The sequence below is a fragment of the Callospermophilus lateralis genome, chromosome 7, assembly GCF_048772815.1.
Source record: "Callospermophilus lateralis isolate mCalLat2 chromosome 7, mCalLat2.hap1, whole genome shotgun sequence".
Taxonomy (NCBI): domain Eukaryota; kingdom Metazoa; phylum Chordata; class Mammalia; order Rodentia; family Sciuridae; genus Callospermophilus; species Callospermophilus lateralis.
In genome coordinates this window covers 102,127,776-102,146,794 of record NC_135311.1, presented here as the reverse complement: position 1 = coordinate 102,146,794, position 19,019 = coordinate 102,127,776, and the positions used below count along the sequence as shown (strand labels likewise).

The following is a 19,019-nucleotide window of genomic DNA, read 5'->3' as shown; positions in this document are numbered from 1 at the left end:
CTTGGCCATGGCCACACAACTGGTAAGTGGCAGCACCACAATGAGAAGCTCAATGATCTAAGGCCTACCTTTACCCCTGCAGCCCAGGATCAAGGGGACTGTGAGGGAGGGCTTGGAGACTCCTGACCGATGGGTAGGTCAGTGGATTGAGGGTCTTTCCATACCAGTTGGTGGTGAGCCACCTGCAGCTTCAAGCTGACCCAGAGCCCTGGCTATGCTGACCTCCCTATACAGAAGAGATAGGGAGACAAATGCTCTTAAACAATGGGGTTGGTCAAATTGCAGGTTGCGCCAATCAGTGGACGGTGAAATCGATTTAGTGGGTTGCAACCATTATTTTTTAAAAAACTGAAACTGGGCGGGGGGGGCATATTTTAAGGCAGGTATCTTAGGTGGATGCCTGTAATCCCAGCTTGGGTGGGAGGATCGCAAATTCAAAGCCAGTCTCAGCAAATTTGCAAGACTGTCTAAAAATAATTTAGGGGGCGGGGGGCGCGCTGAGGATGTGGCTCAGTGGTTAAGTGCCCATGGGTTCAACCCCTTGTATCGGGGACTGAACTATTTCTCTATTTTACGTGTATATGTAAGTATGTAAGTGAGTTGTGTGTGAGAGTGCGTGTGTGTGTGTGTGCGAGAGAGAGAGAGACAGACAAAGAGTTGTGAGAGAGTGTTTTAGACTAGGACCCAATCCCAAGGAGTTTCCTACTATGAGAAAACTGACAGTGGGTCACAGTCTAAAAGTGTGAAGGACTTTCTGGCCCACCCAGGCGGCTCAGAGCTGGACTCTGGTGCTGGGACAAGGAGCCACACCCCAATGTATTTATCTCCACCCAGATATTGCCATTAGCTTTGGAAGTTTTTTGAGAAAAGTTCAAAATCTGCATGGGGGATGCAAGGGTAGTTTTAACTCCCAGTCTTCTTCCTCAAAGCTGGGCCACCAGGCTCTGCTTACTAGGGGACTCAACCCAGTCCCAAGGAGGAGCAAAGCGCGGGCCAGAGGGTGGGTGTGGAGGCAGAAGAGGTGCGCAGAGCAAGATGCAGAGAACTGCACAGGAACCTGAGGGCACCACTGGCAACAGGCCTGGGAGCTTCTTGGCTGATCCAGGGGCTGCTCACTTCCGGAAAGCTCCGAGGAGCAGATGTTCCCCTACCTGCCACGCTACTAATTTCAACAAGTGTGTGTCTTTCTAGCGGCTGCCAGCAACGGCATGGTTTGTTACCATGAGCAATTTTCTTAATTAACAGACATTAATTAGCCATTTAGCAATTTTGCAAGCATTTGTTTAGCGGCTTTCCTAAACATGAATACCACTGTGATAATGGCACTGATTAGAGGGTCCCCTAATTAACAGTACAGGGAAGGAAAATTGAAATCACATAAATTAAAAAGGGAGGGGAAGTTAATGAAGGCGGGACATATTTGCACCTGCAAGTCTTTTGTACCATGAAACTTGGGTGTAATGTAAACAAAACAAGATAATTCGAAGCCAACACCCAAAAAAAAGAAAAATAAAAAGAACAGAGGAGGATGGTTCAAGGGTGAGGTCCGGTTGCCAAGAGGGGGCAAAAGGCCTTCTGTCAGTTCCTCGGCTCTTGGCAATGTGGGAATGCCTCCTCCTTCACCATCCTCGCCTCTCTCTGGACACAGGGAGCGCTTTCACAAAGTGAGCAGCATGGTTCTGGGCAAGCCCCTTACAACCGTGTGCCACTCATCAAGGAAGGTCAGCAATGGTCGACTCCCTCATCTGAGGTGCCCAAGAGCAGCTGGCGCTCACCTCGGGTCTGCACAACAGCAGTCATCACGCCAAGCCAACGCATAAACCTGGGTCTGCTTCACTGCTGAGGAGGTCTGGGGACCCCCATCCTCACCCGCAACCCAAGAGGCCCCTGAGGTGCCTCTCTCAAAAGCTCCCTGTTGGACTTCTGACTGGTCCCCAATGATCTGGGTTGATAAGTCTGCTCAAGCTGTTCAGTGAGGCCCTGGCCCGAGCTGCTTCCTAGCAGACAGTGAGGGGATGGGCTGTTGAACCTGGGGAGGAATAGTAGCTCAGAAGCTGGAGTTTGGAACACCTAAGACCAGGGAATCCTGGCCTAGGCCAACAGGTCACCAGACAGAAAATCACACCACAACCTTGACCAGGCTAATATGAAGCTCAGTACTTCCCTCCCCAGGACAAGAAGCTTCCCTCCCACCCCCTGTCAGGTGCTGGCCAGGCTCTGGCCAGTTCAGCCACTGGCACTACTGGGAGCTTGCAAGAGACCAGGAGCCAGCAACCTACAACTTCCCAAAGGGCCTCTCTCATCTTCTGTGTCCCTACTACGTGCATTCGGCTTGTAGCTTTCTGTCACTACATTCTCTGTGCCTGGACTGTGCCCTTGAGATTGTCTGCAGCATTGTAGCAGGACCCTGGCACAGCCAGGCACGTCCTCAGGAGCAAAGAGAGCTGTGCTCAGGGAAACATCTGCTTCTGTAAAGAAAATGATAGGCTTGTAGTCCATCTCCACCAGGAGGCAAGGGCTCTGCTGCCGTGAGTTTGATAGGCCAGAAACAGGCAGACTTGTCTGGCTTCCCAGCCAGCATTCTTGACAAGAGACCTATAGGTAAGCTTCGAGAAAAAGGACTTCACGGTCTTTTTGACTTGTTACCCATGCAGGCAAAATACTACATAGGAAATAATCCAAAACAAACCAACCAGATCATGCTGGAGGATTCTTATCTCTGTGCGGATAGGAACCTTTCAGCCCTAACGTCTGGACAGATGGGGCAGGCAGGTGGAGAGGACTGTGGCAGAGGTGAGAGAAGGAGGGAGTCCCAAAGCTGCTCACACTGATCAGTTTTCCTGTGTAGGATAACTTCCCCATAGGCCTTTTGGGAGTGCAGTTACTGAAAGCTTTTGAGGGACCCAAATATGTGTGTCTGGAAGCCAGATTGGCTGGAACAAGCCTCTGGGCCTAGCTCCACTTTGATGGTCTTTCTGTCAAAGGTACTACATAATTTTGGGCCAGATCATGGCCAAGCAGCCACACTAGATAGAAGCTTAGGAGGGAACCACATCAGTCCAACAGCCATCTGTTTGCTGGGTGGCTCTGACAAGTTGTTATACCATCCTCCAATGTCCTTTATAGAAAAGAGGCCCAGGACAGAGGTGGGACTTGTCTAAGGCCAGAGAACTAGCTGGCAGCCAAGCTATATCTCCTAACTCCAGCCAGGGCTCTCTTCAAGGTAACATACCCCCACCCACATCTGGGTTCAAATCCTGCTCTGCCATTGACTGCCCTTCTGTCCTCTCATTGGTGAAAGGGAACAATAATGACAATGGTGAGTGCGGACTTTGCCTGTACCAGTTCACTTAATTCTGAGCTCCTCACAGTAAGGTCCACCAATCTGATAGTCAAGGAATTGGATATGGAAGTGTTAGGACAGCACAGTCACTAAATGATGGGGCCAGGGCTGGGTGGAGGGGAGGGTCCCAGAGTAACTCAGCATTCTGCTAGCCTAGGAGAGGCACCTCTGTGTCCTGTGTCAGGGCACAGAGCAGACAGGAAGGACTCCTAGAGCCCCAGAGACTGGCAGGTACACGGAGACGGTAGGTTCTGACTTTGCATCCAGTCAGCCCCATGTGAGCTCACAGAGGCACATCAGACTTGTCGAAAGCCCAGTGACGAACAAGCCTGAGGGGTGGCATAACCTGCCAGGTGTTCCAGCGGAAGCCTGGCTCCTGTTCAATTGCCATACAGGTAGACGGAGGCCAGGGCTGCAGAACACAGGCTCTGACCCTCCAAGCTTGATGGGGGATGAGAATCAAGGAGCTGGGGATGAGAACCAGGGTCAACAGACTGGTCAGAACTCCTTCTACCATGCCACGGTGTTGCTGCGGGGTGATGGCAGGGCTCCTGCAAGTCTCAGGAGACCCCAATGCAGGGAAATCTGCTCCCAAGTCTTGGGAAAGGAGACCTTTTCCTGTGCAGCCTTCACACTGCCCCAGTCCCTGTTAATGCATTTGCCATTCTGTCCCGGATGGCCCAAAGATCTCTGACTGCAAATACCTAATCTGGGTACCTCCTTTTAGTTCTTTTCTCTGTAATTTCAGTGTTGAGTACTGTTACTCAATGATGGGGGATGAGAATCAAGGAGCTGGGGATGAGAACCAGGGTCAACAGACTGGTCAGAACTCCTTCTACCATGCCACGGTGTTGCTGCGGGGTGATGGCAGGGCTCCTGCAAGTCTCAGGAGACCCCAATGCAGGGAAATCTGCTCCCAAGTCTTGGGAAAGGAGACCTTTTCCTGTGCAGCCTTCACACTGCCCCAGTCCCTGTTAATGCATTTGCCATTCTGTCCCGGATGGCCCAAAGATCTCTGACTGCAAATACCTAATCTGGGTACCTCCTTTTAGTTCTTTTCTCTGTAATTTCAGTGTTGAGTACTGTTACTCAATGATGGGGGATGAGAATCAAGGAGCTGGGGATGAGAACCAGGGTCAACAGACTGGTCAGAACTCCTTCTACCATGCCACGGTGTTGCTGCGGGGTGATGGCAGGGCTCCTGCAAGTCTCAGGAGACCCCAATGCAGGGAAATCTGCTCCCAAGTCTTGGGAAAGGAGACCTTTCTCCTGCAAGTCTCAGGAGACCCCAATGCAGGGAAATCTGCTCCCAAGTCTTGGGAAAGGAGACCTTTTTGCATTGAATATAAAATTGCAATGATTATACGCATGCAGCCTTCACACTGCCCCAGTCCCTGTTAATGCATTTGCCATTCTGTCCCGGATGGCCCAAAGATCTCTGACTGCAAATACCTAATCTGGGTACCTCCTTTTAGTTCTTTTCTCTGTAATTTCAGTGTTGAGTACTGTTACATTCAGGAGCCTTGGACAGACACATGGGCAGGGCCTGGGGGCTCTCTTATGGCTGTGACTGAGGAAAATGCTTAGTGGTTTCACAAAATCCTGCAGGGGAAACGTCAGTATAGTGAAAGGCCTTTCCCAGCATCCATGCAGTGGGGAGCAATGTTCACAGCACAGCAGGAGCCCCCGTTCCTCGTCACATTCTGGCTCTGTCCCATACTTCATCTGAAGCATAATGGGAGATCTTCGCAGTGACATGGGCCTGGGATACGGAAATGTTAGGACAGCAAAGTCACTAAATGATGGGGCCAGGACTGGATGGAGGGGAAGGTCCCAGAGTAACCCAGCATTCTGCTAGCCTAGGAGAGGCACCTCTGTGTCCTGTGTCAGGGCAGAGAGCAGACAGGAAGGACTCCTAGAGCCCCAGAGACTGGCAGGTACATGGAGACAGTAGGTTCTACCTAGAACCTCCAGTACACGCAGTGAGTCCATTTCCCTAATGGTCCTGAGTCTTGGGCCTCTTAAGAGAAACAGGTCTGTTTTATAAATACTGTGGAGGTGTGATCCAACTAGCATTGTGGGGTGCACAGAGGGCCTCAGTCTCCTATGGTGTCCTAGCCTCCAGCTCCTGGAGCCACTTACATGAAGGTAGGAGCTCAACCTGCCAGCCCCTGGCTTGGCTCAGACTGATGGGAGGCTGCAGGGTCTGCGAACATTCTCAGCCTTTCAAAGTCACACACCATCCTGTGAGTCTCCTCCTGATACCCTGCATTATCGAGGAGTGCTATGTGGGCCCTTCAAGGACAACAACTGTTCACCCCATCCAGGGGTACATCCAAGGCAGGGCCTAGACACAGCAGCAAGGCTCAGCTAGAGGTGGACCACACAGCCATGACAAGGGGCACATGGCCCAGTAAGTCGTGGGTAGGCCCCTTTAATACTTGTGGGTTCAAGGAACCAGAAAGATAAGTTAATACCAATAGGCTGGCCAAGCTGGCCCTCTAAGCTAAAGACTCACCAGGCTGTGCATACCTATAATCCCAGTGACTAGGGAGGATGAATCAGGAGGGTTGCCAAGTTCAAGGTCAACTTCAGCAACTTAGGGTCTCACTAAGTTGCTTAGGGCCTTGCTATCTCAAAATAAAAAATGAAAAGGGATAGGGGTCCAGTGGTAAAATGTCTCTAGGTTAAATCCCTAGTACTGGAAAAATGAAAGATAAAAAAGGTCTAGGGGGTATCACTCAGTGGAAGAACACTCTGGGTTCAACCTAAACCCCTTAGTAACAAACAAACAAACAACAAAACAAAACAAAACAGAAAAAGAAAACAAAAGATAAGGAACTATCTCACCCCCAGAGTCTTTAAGATTAAAAAAAAAGAGAGAGAGAACCTGTGTGCTAAATTAAATATTCCCCAAACTCACTGCTCCTTCATCAAACTCTGCCCAGCATTCCTCGAGACCACCTGCACCTGTCTGGAAATCACAGACTCACAGAGAAACAGCAGAGACTTAATTCCAGGTCTCCTGGGTAGGGAGGTGGGCCTGGAGGGGAGCAGGCATGAAAATAGGCTGTGGCCTGAGGCGAGAGCCGTAAGCACTAGAGCTAGAGTCCTGGCCTTGGGCAGCTCATCCACAAAGAGGCAAGAAGTCCAGCTATACATCCCTCATGGTCCCAAGAGTCAGGAGAGTGCTTTGTAAACTGCAGAGCCTGTGCCATTACCATCTAGATCAAAGCTACCTCTGGTCCTCAAGGAAGGCTACTGGGAAAAGGAGACTTGAAGTTTTAGGTTGCTAAGAGATAAAACACTCCACACATTCCCAACCCCCAGACTCCAGCAACTTAGGGTCTCATTAAACTGACAAGGCTGAAGAGGTGGGTTCAGATGGCCAGCAGCAGAATACAGTGGGTGTGTAGTATTGGTGGCTGGTATAATCTGCATATTGGGTGTGTCACTTTAATGAAGTGAATATAAAATTGCAATGATTATACGCATGGCAAAAGGCATTTGATAGATAATCAAATGCTGACAGAAAAAGCTACAAGCCCACTCTGGAGAGGATTAAGGTATGCCTGTGAGCCATGGACATCCAATATCTGTTGGCATGGCTTTGACTCACCCACAGCCTCCTTGAGTGGGAGAATGATCACTAGCAGGTGGTGTAGCTCACTGGAGGAAAGGTTATTTTCCCATTTCAACTTGCATAAATGAACTTGGCATGGTTTGGAGAGGTGTCTTCCTACCCTGACTGAATGTGTCCCCTGGGAAGAGACATCGTTATATATGGGCACGTCTTGGGGGTACAGGCCAGAGTTGGGCCTGATGCTGCCAGCTCCAAGTCAGAGGAGGCCTGAATGTGTATACAGCCGGCATGGGTCTGGCACATGCATGGTCAGTCCTGAGGGGGCTGAGCTGGACACAGTCCCCAGACAGCTCACCATCAGGCAGGGCTTCCTGGGATTCAGGAGAAGTCTTCACTTAGAGAAAGCAGGACACATCATATCTCCCCTTTGGGGTCACGACTGTACAAATATTAGGAGTCCTCATGCCACTGAGACCATTCCATGTAAGAATAGTGAGCAGCAGCTCATTGATCTACCGGAATTAAACTCCAGCTGAACTCCCTCCTCCTGCCCACCTCTAAGAAGCCAGAATAGCACTGGGCAAATGACCAGGACACAAGGTCCCTCACTGTGAATCTGGCTTCCTTCCCTAGGTAGCCCTGTGAAGACACCCCCAGGGGGCACTCAATAAAGGTTTTTCTCAATAGGTATGAGGCAGATCCTTGCCCCACAGAAGCACAGGATCAGTAGGCTAGATGGTTTTCCAAACAAAGGGAGGAAATAACAAATGGAAATAACAGCAGTGTCCAAGATCGACTACACACAGCTGCCACCTCTTCCTCCAGCCCTTGACCTGTGCCTGTGCCATGACAGAGGGGGGACTGAGCCTCAGGAGTATGTGCTCACTGGTTTAGACACAGAAGAGCCAGATCACCCTAGCTTTGCAAGGCAGAGGGTCAGGCTCAGTAGCAGCACAAGGACCCCCAAGGCATGGCCATCATGCTGAGATACAGTAAACAAGGGGTAAAATCAGTCTGCCAGCAATTCTTATAAATAAAGTTTTATTTGGATACAGTCTCACTCATTTGTGTACAGCTGCCTTCATGCTCCAATGGCAGAGCTGAGCAGTTACAATGGAGATCAGGCATCTCATACAATCTGAAAGACCTACTAGTGACCATTTACTGAAAGTTCTTGCAGAACCCTGAGCCAGATAATGCTCTCGAGACTGAGAGGGGAAAAACTGGGGTCTTTTCTAATTCTCAAGGAAAAATCTAACAGTACTATACCTACTTTCTGATTTTAACCATGTGTCTCTCATAAGACAAAAGAAGTAAAAATTAACCTCATTTTACAAAATAAAAAACCGAAGTCCAGGGGCACTAAAGGTATTATAAGAGCCAAGGTTTATCCTATTGAGGACAAACAAAATGAGCTCTGGCCCAGGGGTCAGAAAATCTGCATTTGGATTCTCCCCACAACATGCCACATGACCACTCATGAACCTGATTTACTTGTCCACTACTGTTGAATAAATGGTAGTTGATCATCTCAGCTGAACACTAGCATTCAGGTACAGCCCACTTGCCCAAGATAGCTAACAATCAACCCAATTTCATCCTTGCCACCAGGCTGGGGAACAAGCCCTTCCTTCACTTGTCAACATAAATATTCAAGGGGCCTGACTCCCAGGTGGTGGTTGGGATGGGTCTGGGGAGAAGAAAGGTTGACTCTGGGGGACCACTAAACCCCGGAGACCTCCCTGCTAAAGACTGCGTGGACATGCGCAAACTGGATGCCCATTTCAAGGACAAAGGAAAATGCACCAGTACCTAGAACAAGTGGGCAGAACCCACTTCTACCTGGCAGTCAGGACATCCAACCACTAAGTATCAGTCCCTTGGGCTAATTATGTGCAAAGCTAAGACAGGACTAAGCAGCATTCTGCCTTCCCCTAGAGTCCCAGCCTAGTGGGCGAGATCCAGGTGTAAAGAACACTGCAGCAGCACCACAACAGAGGCAGATACCAGGTGCACTGGGCATCTGGGTGGGCAGGACTAATCATCACATGTGAGAATAATCACATTTTATGCAGGACCATGAAGGAATGGAGAGGTGTCTAATCACAGAGGCATGGACAGAGATCCTGGGCCCAGAGGATGGAATCTAGGCAGCCAGGAGAGGGTGATTCTGGAGGATCTTGTGTACAAGATGGTAATCTTGGGCTGGGACAGTCAGGCTGAGGAGGGAATATTAACTGTAAGGAAGCAGCCATCAAACACATGTCTCGGGAATAATACACCTTTTGTTTCTTCCCCTGAATGTTTCTATACTTTCTCAGAAGTCAGAAATCAAGACTTATCATGGAAAACAGTGAATGGACAGCTGACTGGGGCGCTAATTTCCATCTCTCCCACTGTACGTGGGATGAGGAAACCCGTTAAAATTCATTTACAGGTGGCTCCTTCCATCCCACTTGAATACGATTAAGCCCATCCCAGTCCTTGACGGTCTGGCCAAAGGCCAGGGTTCATTTGCTCACTCACTGCTTCATCTCCCATGTCCACTCTCTCTAACACTGCTGGGGATTGAGACCCAGACGGTAAGTCCACTTCCCTAGACAGACTGCAGGGTCAAGATTCTTAGATCATTTCTATAACTCCAGAGCAAGATTTGTGGCATCAGGATTCTCGGGAATCCTAGAGTCACATCATCACATCAAATGATGCTTAGGTGAAATTTACTAATGACAGAACCCAGGGTAGGAGTTCATACAGGCAAAACCCACCCCACCATCACAGAGCCATTCTCTTAACCTAAGAGGAACTTATTAATCAGATCCACAGGTTGGGCATATCTTTTTTGATCTTGGGGCAAGATTTTTTTCAGTCTTTTGAATAAAAATGACCTAAGAACTTAAGAGGCATCAAGAAAGGGAGGGGAGAATTCTGCAGCACATTAAAGAATCTACATTGTGGACTGACGGATGGACAAAGGCCTGGTCTGAGAGCAATAGCACTGGCTCTTGCCCTGGGGACAAAGAGCTTGCCCAACATATGGGATGAGAACAGTAGGGCTAGACCACAATGAGGTCTCAATGCCTTACCAAGACTGTGGGCTTTATTCCTGTAATGAAGGGACAGTGCAGATAATAAGAGTACTTGGTGGAGGAGAACATGCCATCCACTGACCTGGAGTTAGCCCTGTCTGGAGTCTGAGCTGTGGACTATAAACACCTGAGGCCAGGGACTATTCTGCCTGCCAACCTTGGGGGCCCAGCGGGGCTAGGCAGAAGGCTGGTGGTCATAAATGTGTGCTGAAGAGATGAATGATTGAATGTCGGCCTTTGGGAAGGAGCCTTTGTGCAGAATTCAAAATTGCCTCCCCTTCTGACCACATTCCCAAATGTTGGTACAACTCATAGCTGGTGAAGCAGGTGGAGCTGCTCCTATTTTACTGGCTGAGAAAAATGAAACCCAAATGATGTGTAAATAAGCCAGGCCACCTGTAATCCCAACTACTCCCAAGGCTGAGGCAGAAGGATTTCAAGTTCACGGTCAGCCCGGGAAACTTAGTGAGATTCCCATTTTAAAACAAAATCAAACCACATCAAATGATACTTACGTACAATTCACCAGTGAGAGAACTCCAGTGAAGGAGTTCATACAGGCAAAGACCCAGCCCCCCAGATAGAGAGCAGTTCTCTATCAAGCTCACTTGGGCCTGCTAGAAACAGAGCCCAAGGCTCCTGGACATACAAACTGCTTCTTGCCTCCATCTCCCCACAAGAGCTCCTATTGGGTGGACCAGGAAACCAGAAGTCAGGGTAGCAAGGTCCAAGGAGGCAAGTCAGGGGGCCAGGATTAAGTGCAGTAGCATGTTAACAGGCCAAATGAAGTCTGGTATTAAGTACGTGCTAAGTTTGTCAAACTGAAGGATTAAGCACTAAAAAGTCAACAGATCTGGAGAATCCCCCAAACCTCTCCCATATCAATGCCATTAAAGGCTGTGCTAAGCCCCTAAAACTCCCTTCTGGAAAGGGAAGAAAACAACGTGGTCCTTACTCTTGGATAAGCTGTAAGACCTAGCTTCACCCTGGTTTCTAGTTCTAAAGGAAGGGAAGAAAGAAGGTAAACAAACAAACAACACCCCCCCCACACCAAACCAAAACAAAAACAGTCTTAGGGCACACGGCAATGACCCAAAAGATCCGAAAGCTAACAGGTACTGAGTGTTCAGCCGGCACCAGGCAGGACTTTATATGCATCATTTCACAGTATCCTTACCAGTGCCCTAAGGGGTCATAGCTTTTGTCACCCCCAATTATTAGATGAAGCAACTGAAGTTCAGAGAGGTTAACTGAATTTCTCAGGGAAACCCATGTGCCCACCCGGGCTGTGTGACCCCTGAGCTGTCAGGAAGGATGGGCTGACTGCCTTCACAGAGAGTGAGGGAGGGGCAACCCAGACAGAGGAAGGAGACAAGTTGACAAATGTGTTGGGAGTGCCAGGTCCAGCTGCTGGGCTTCTGCCCACTGGTCGGCATGATCCTGAAGCCAGCCGGTCATCTTTCAGCAGCAGTAATAACCCATTACAGAACATGAATACACACTCATGCCTCCAGTCAGTCCTCCCACCATGACAGAAGAGAGCAGCAAGACAGACTCTTACAGCACTGCTGAGGACACAGTGCCTCAGGAGCTGGGCAGCTGACCAGGTCACTCCACCAGGTAATGGTGGGGTCCATCTTGTTCCAAAGCCCCTGTTCATGGTCACTCATGGTATTCCTGACCCCAGCTGGACACTGCCTCCCTTTTGGTACTGTGCAAAGCTGATGTGGTACCTCCTGGGGTAGGGAGCTCTTGGGGAACCTAGCACCAGGCACAGAGCTGGCATTTCATGAAGGATGTGCTTGTCGCCAGATTTCCAGCATCTTTCCCGTCCATTGAGGTTTTAGCAAGAAAGAGGAAGTTTTTCCTGGGAGGGAGCTCAAAGGAACATGGATGAGCCTGGCCCAGAGGCTCTATTTACTCCAAGGCCTTCATTTGGAGAGGGAGCTTTTCGTGGAGAAGTTGCTTGGGGAGTGAATTTAGGCAGAATAGGATATGAGCCTGACACTCACAGGGTGGACCCCTGCCATGTCCCCAGCACTCAGAACTGAATGCCTCACACCACTCTAGATGCATGAGCAGCCTCCGATCCCTGTCCAGGGCTCCTGGCCCAGATTCTCCCAAAGGACAGTTTCCTTTGGCATGATCTGATTCAGGGGGTCCATCCTGATCTGGGTACTGCTGAGGCGTGTTATTACAGGATTGTGCTGGAATTCTCCTCCCAGAACCTCTTCTGTTACAAGGGTTAAGGAATTTGACCTTTCTTTCTTTCTTTTTTTTAAAGGAGAAAAACCTCAGCATAATTTGCTGAGATGGGGTGGGGCAGAAGCAGGAGAGTCTACCCTGCTCTCCCTGCAGACACAAAACAAAACAAAAACAGAACAGCAGCCCCCGCCACACACCTCCTCACAGGCACCAACCCCTCCAAAGAGGAAGGGGGAGCAGTGGCACAGCGCTGGGTGAACTGGCAGCAAGGCAGGGTGGCTCCCAGGCGCAGGGAGAAAACAAGAGCATAAGCAGGTCCAGAGGGGAGAGGATAAAACAGTCCAAGCTCTTAATAAACGAAGAGGTGAGGCCACTGCTGACAGCAATCCTTCCAGAATCAGATCCATAAACGCCAGACTTGGCAATCGGTTTATAGTTGGAAGGGGAGGCCCAGAGAGCAGCAAGCAGCAGCAGCAGCAGCAGCACCAGCAGCAGCAGCAGCAGCAGCAGCGAGACTCCCCCACCCCCACCCAGGGAGGAGAGAGACCTGGGGGAAGGAGGGCGCGAGGGAGAGTCGTGCTGGTGGAGCTGGTGCACAGCCCGCAGGGCTCCACGGTGTGGGCTGGCTCCGCATTAGGGGGCAGTCGAGGCTCACAGAGCCGCTGGGGGCTTTGTTACCGAGCAAATCTCCCAGGCACTGGCTGCTGAGGCATAGCTAACTGGGCGGCAGACATTGATTTATGTTCAACTTTCCATTTCATCAGTGAGAGCTGGGGCGCTACATGTGGAGTGCACGTTTTTGGAGGAGAGAGAGGCAGCTCGAGTGTGCAGACACAAACATGTCCACACGCGTGCACACTGGCATAGGCACCCGTCAAGGCCGCAACTTCTTTTTCCTCTTTGAGAGGGGAGGGTGGAGGCTGAGCCAGCCTGGCACATCAGGAATAACCTTTTGTCCACTGTTGCTAGGAGCCCTGGTGCTGGTCATCGGCCACTGGGCAGACGCTAGGCACCAGGCTGGCTGCGGGCGGGAGCACAGCCTGACCTTTGTGGAGGTGGTGCTGGCAAGGAAAGAAGGCTCTCTTCCCTCTCCTGCCGCAGGGCTCTGTGCACAGGCCAGGCGACTGTGGGGGCAGGGGTTGGTGTGTCAGGCCCAGTGTTTAGGAGTGGACAACATTCCTCGGTGAACAGGGGGGCCAACTAAGGCCAGAGGGGGGAGGATGACTTCTCAAGGACACGGTTCTTTGGCATCAGGGATAGACTCAAACAGGGTGTCCAGCTCCCCTGGGCTGGGCTTTGGGCTCTGAACCTCTAGCTGCCTTCCCTCCCAGTAATCAGAGGGGGGCCCGCCCTTTTCAGAGCCAAATTGGTTTGAACAGGTGGGGCCTGGGGGTAAGCATTATTCCCCACTTCCAACTGTGGCCTGGAGCCCAGCAGTTGGGGTGCTCCATCTCCTATCTAATCCTTCTCAGCAGGGTGACCCTACCTTCCGTCAGTCTGGAGGCAGGCAGGGAGAGGGGCTGGGAGTGTTTCTGTGCCCTGGAGGAACCTGACCCAGCATCTTTGGTCTCTCTCACATAGGAAGACCCCCTCCATTCACAAACACATATTGGGCAAGGGCTGGGCCCAGAAAGGAGGTGTGGGTGCTTCCTGAAAGACACACATTTCATAGAGAAAATGCAGATCTCGCTGCCCCATCCAAATTTGAGTCTGGTTTCCTTTTTTAACAGACTTACTGGCTCCTGGGTCTACCTTCCAAGTCACATGAAATAACAGAAGACACATGTGGACACCTTTCCTATATGAAGAGTACTTCCAGCCCAATTCCAAAAAGGATTAGACATTCCACTTGGGGTCTGAAGGAATGGCAGAGGTGGGCAGGAGGACCACACTGGACTGCCCCAGGACCGCACCCAGAGGCCTTACTGTTCTGCCTTACAAGGAAGGAGCAGAGGCACTCAGTTGCAGCTCCTCAGCCCACCTGCCTCCTGCTCTCCTCACTTACCCCCACGACCACACGTTTCCCAGTACTACCTGACCAGGCCAGAGGTCTAGGCCTCCTCTGGGCTTGTCTCCTGCTCAGCTCCAACCTCCACCAAGGGGCCACCACCAGTCACAAGTCATGGGCAGGGAAGCACCAGTCATGGCTCACAGTCTCACCCCATCACCACAGGCCAAGGCCACCTCCTGAGGAGATATGACCAGGACTCCACACTGACCAATTGGCTAATAGTTGGCCTCTCTAGTCACTGGGGCCCTTCCTGGGACACCCCCGCCCTGTCCCGTCTTTAAATTTAAATCCTTCCTATATCTACTCTTGGCCTACCTTGGGCCAGCCCTGCTCACCTCCTGGACCACCCCTCCCACTCCAGCCCAGCTCTCCAGGCCTTCTGCCTTCCCAAACTTGCCCTTCCACACTCGCATTCTGGCGCACTAGCCCTCCTGCCCTTCCCCTCTCCCCGACAGGCCTCAGTTCAAATGTCAGCCCCTTTCCCTAGACAGTCTTCAGGCCAAGCAGGCTGCTGCCCCACCCTCTGCCCCCAGGTGGCATCTCCCACCACAAAGTCACCCCTGCCGCCTCTACTATATCAAGGGCCCTGGAGGGCAGGGCTGCCTCTTCCAGTCTATGGTGCTTATCAAATGTCCCTGAACCCCAGGGACCACTGCTGACCCATGGCTAAGGGAGAAGCAACAAGCCTGGCCAGGTCTCACACGGTCCCAGCTCCCTCACCTGCACTGCCTCACCATCTGTCAGATGGAGATCCCAGCCCCAAGTCCTCCCTCGTAGCAGGCTTTGAAAACCAGAAGAACACACTCTTTCCAAGTCTCCCGCCCCTGATCTGTCCTAATCTGCATGGAGAAGCCTTTCTTGCTGCAGCACTTGCTGCTGGCCCTCTGCTCCCCTCTTTTTCCTGCTGCAACACCCAAATCTTCGGGGCTGCCCCAGGTGTGCTACCAACGCATGTTATCATTTACTGGACCTTGGCCTTCCTGGAAACATACTACCCACCCAAAGGTTTGCTCACAGACCGTAAGGCTCCCCGCGGGTCATCACCTCCCTGCTGGGTTACCATCACCGTCAAGCAGCTCACCACTTCACTACAAAATGGGCAGATGGTAGAAATGTCTTCTATACAAAGACGCAAATAGGCCTCCCTCGTCTTTTCTCCCCAAGACCTGGGATAGGAGGCTGAAGCCTCACAGAGGCAGGGCTCAATCACTTCCACTTGGCATAACGTCAGACACTTCAGACAGCCGTCAGAGCTCTCTGGAGGCTGCCTCTCTCCTGGGAAACCCCAGCCACGTCTGCCATGGGAAGGAGGGGAGCTGTCCCTATCATCACAGTAGGAAAGGGCTGGGGTCACGTGTGCTGCTCTCCTCTTATTTGCTGGATCATTTCTCTGGCTTCTGGGCTACACGCATCGTTTGCTCCTTCTGGTCTTCTCTCCCAGAACTGATGGGGACCAGAGCACTCTGGGGACAGACCTCACCTCTTTTCAAGGCGGGTGGGATTGGTTGGCAGGAACATGGACTCACTGACAGGGGACAAGTCAATCACTTTTTACCCTTCCCACCACAGCAGAGACTATCTGGGGAGGTTCAGATCAGGGTAGGCTAAGTTTTGGGGAGAGAGCTAGGCCCCTTGGATGCCTCGGGACTGTCTTTTCTGGAGAAGCACATCTTTAACTCTGTGATCTCTGTAAGGCCAGCATCCACCATTCATGCGGTCAGGTACTTCCTGAGCACCAGCTGCAGCACCCAAGTTCTGAACCTGGAAATCCTTATTGGATGGTACCCACAGAGCCACTGGGGCAACTGCAGGGTAACTGTTCAGGAATTCAGAGCTAGCCCAGGCATTATCACCGAGCTTAGAGTGCTTCAGCGGTTCTTTGCTGCCCACCAGACGAAGCCCACACTCTTCAGCAAGGGCTGTCAACAACTGCCTGGCAGCCTCTGCAGCCTTCCACCAAGCAGCTCTCACCCACCTCACTGTAGACATGGTCTCAGCCAGGCCTACACTGCTACCAGAAGCCCTCCCTGGTCTCTCGTCTTGGCACGCAGGTTTCTCCGTCCTGCTACAGGGCATGGTTCACGTGTCAATTCTCTCTGGGAGGCTAGTGGGCAGGCTAATTCAGGTCCATCCTAAACCCCAGCCATGTGTATGTGAGAGGTGGCTGATGACTATCACTAACTCCATGCCTTCTCCCTCTGGAATTCCACTTCCACATCTATGAATAAGAAATCTAGGCTACACTGGGATGGCAAATAAACAGGATATGTACTTCCATTACATGTCCACCTATGGCAGACATGGCCAATCAGCACCTGTTGAGCCTGGACATAGCTTCAAAATCATTCTCAACACAGTGTTCCTAGCAGTGACCACTAGTCAAGCCCAACCTGCATCTGAATGGAAATCTGTTACTTTTGAGAGAAAATGGCCATTGTTGCTTTCTTTCCTTCCATTAAACACTTAGACATGTATCCACACTTGGACTTCTAAATGCTATCGAAGACCAGCAGCTTGGGAACTGGGAATCCTGGGATTAGACTCCCATTATAGCTCTGGCTTAATAATTCTGAGGAAGGTCATTCACCTTTCCAAGTCTCACTTTCCCAATCAGTCATGCCTCCTCTGCACAAACACTGATCAAAATGAAAACTAGCTGCACGTTTTAAAGCTACATAACTAAAAACAATTATTGGAATTTAAAAGCAAAACAAGAACAAAAACAATCTGTACCAAATGCTCTGTTCCCCATGACCCCCATTCTCTTATCATTCCCCAGTTCTAGACCTAGAAATTCTTATTGGATGGTGCCCCCTTGGGGCCAAGAAAGACCTACCCAGACCAGTGGGCCTGGCTGAGGCCACACTGGGTTTGCCAGATGTGCAGCCAGAGTTAAGCTGCATGAAAGGGGGAAAATGCCACTGCTTGATTAAGTAAAATCCATCTGGATCCAAAGCAGAAAATCAGAGTTGGAAGGGCCCTCAGAGACCATCTGGTCCAGCCTGTTCCATTGACTAGTGAGAAAACTGGGGCCCAGATATAGGGAGCAACTTGACCAAGGTCACTCAGCAAGTGCATGGTCAAGTCTTCTGTGTTCTATTTCATTCCAGAACACCAGTTCTGGATTCCCAAGGTGGCTTCCTATTAGATCCTCTCCATGGTCAGAAGGCCAGATCTAGTGCTTTGGGGCTGGCTAGGTTCCTCTCCTGTAACATGAGCAGCAAAAATAAACTCAATTTAAACATATACTGTCTTCCTAGTAGATGCTAAGTGCTGGGGATGTCAAGATTAGGACCTTTTTTTTGTTTGTTTTTAAATAAAAAGAAACAGAATCAGAGTGCCCTTGTTAAATTCTACTAAGCCCCCAAGAGTCCCACGCTATTCCCCTATTCCCCAACCAGGAAGTATGGTCAGGTCAGTTCTCACCCATCCCTTAACTTGCTACCACACACATCTCATCATATTGTATCACAGGACATTGCCCATCTCAGAAACCTGGATATCAAAGGAGAAAAAGCAAACAAGCCAGGTGCAGTAGTGCAGGCTGGTAATCCCAGCAACCTGGGAGGCTGAGGCAGGGGGATTGCAAGTCAGCCTCAGCAACTTAGCAAGGCCCCGTCTCAAAACACATAATAAAAGAGTTGAGGATGTAGCTTAGTGGTAAAGTGCTCCTGGATTCAATCCCCAGTATGGAAAACAAAACAAAACAACACAGTCTAATGTGTGAATGGCCCAACCCTGCCTCTAGGAGTGGACCTGAAGCCTGGTAGTCAAAGGCCTGAAGAAGGAAGTCCCATATATTTCTCTCTAAGGATTTGGGACAGGGAGTAGACAGATGCTCCTTCCCACCCACCCTGGAGGCCCCTCTGGCTTCCAGATTTAGGCTTCTCACCCCAAGCCAAGGTCTATACCAACTGGTGGTATGGACCTAATTTGAAAATCTGGCTGGCCACCGTGGGACAGAGTCTGGCCAGAGCTGGGTCCGGCCACCCCAGGCTGGCTCCCTGCAAGTGTTCTTATAGCACAGCCACCACCCAGGCTGCAGCTAAAGGAGGGAAGAACTGCAATTGTCCACAGGAGATAAAAATTCCTGATACCATCTCTATTTCCCTTCTAATATCAGAATGGCTGCCTACAAGATGAGTGAGGGGCAGGGCTGGCAATCAATAGCTAATATTCCTGTTGTGGGCTGGCCTGCTCCTGAAATGGGCTGCCACTACCTCCTTCCACAGAGATACCCTTTCCCCTCTGGAGGGACCCTGCCCAAATGGTCAGTACCTCGGCAAGGAAGGACCATGCCAAGTACCTGGCCTACCCTATTTCCGTTTCATCTGACTGATGGAGAGGTGATACTAGAGAATCAGAGAAAAGAATCACCCAGAGACACCCAGGAAACAGAGAGGCCAGGGCTTATGGCTCCCTATTGGATGTCCCAGCCAGTCTGTAGAGTTCACCCCTGGATAAGGGAACAGAAATGACCTCAAGTCAAGAGGGCTACCTCTGTACAACGGTGACTAGTGGTGGCTAAATAAGGACAGGAATCAGACTGGGTTTTCTGACCACACACCCCCAAGCGTCGCAGGGGAGGATCTGAGAAGTATGTCTGGAATTAGGCCTTAACCCTGAACAAGTATACCAAAGCAGGAAGTTGGAAACTGCTCACAAGTCAGGCAGACTTGTTCCTTGTCCTAGACTCAGGCCAAAAGAGAAGTTGATGGCCTAGATAAAAAAAAAAACAAAAAAAACAAACAAAAAAAAAAACACAATTGGCTACTGTCCACTTCTTCC

The 19,019-nt window shown here is 50.6% G+C and overlaps 1 protein-coding gene across 2 annotated transcripts in view; it reads right to left on the bottom strand.

The window, feature by feature from the left end:
- The window catches only part of Ssbp3 (single stranded DNA binding protein 3), a 159,100-nt gene that overhangs the window by 25,757 nt on the left and 114,324 nt on the right, over positions 1 to 19,019 (bottom strand). The window lies entirely within an intron of this gene.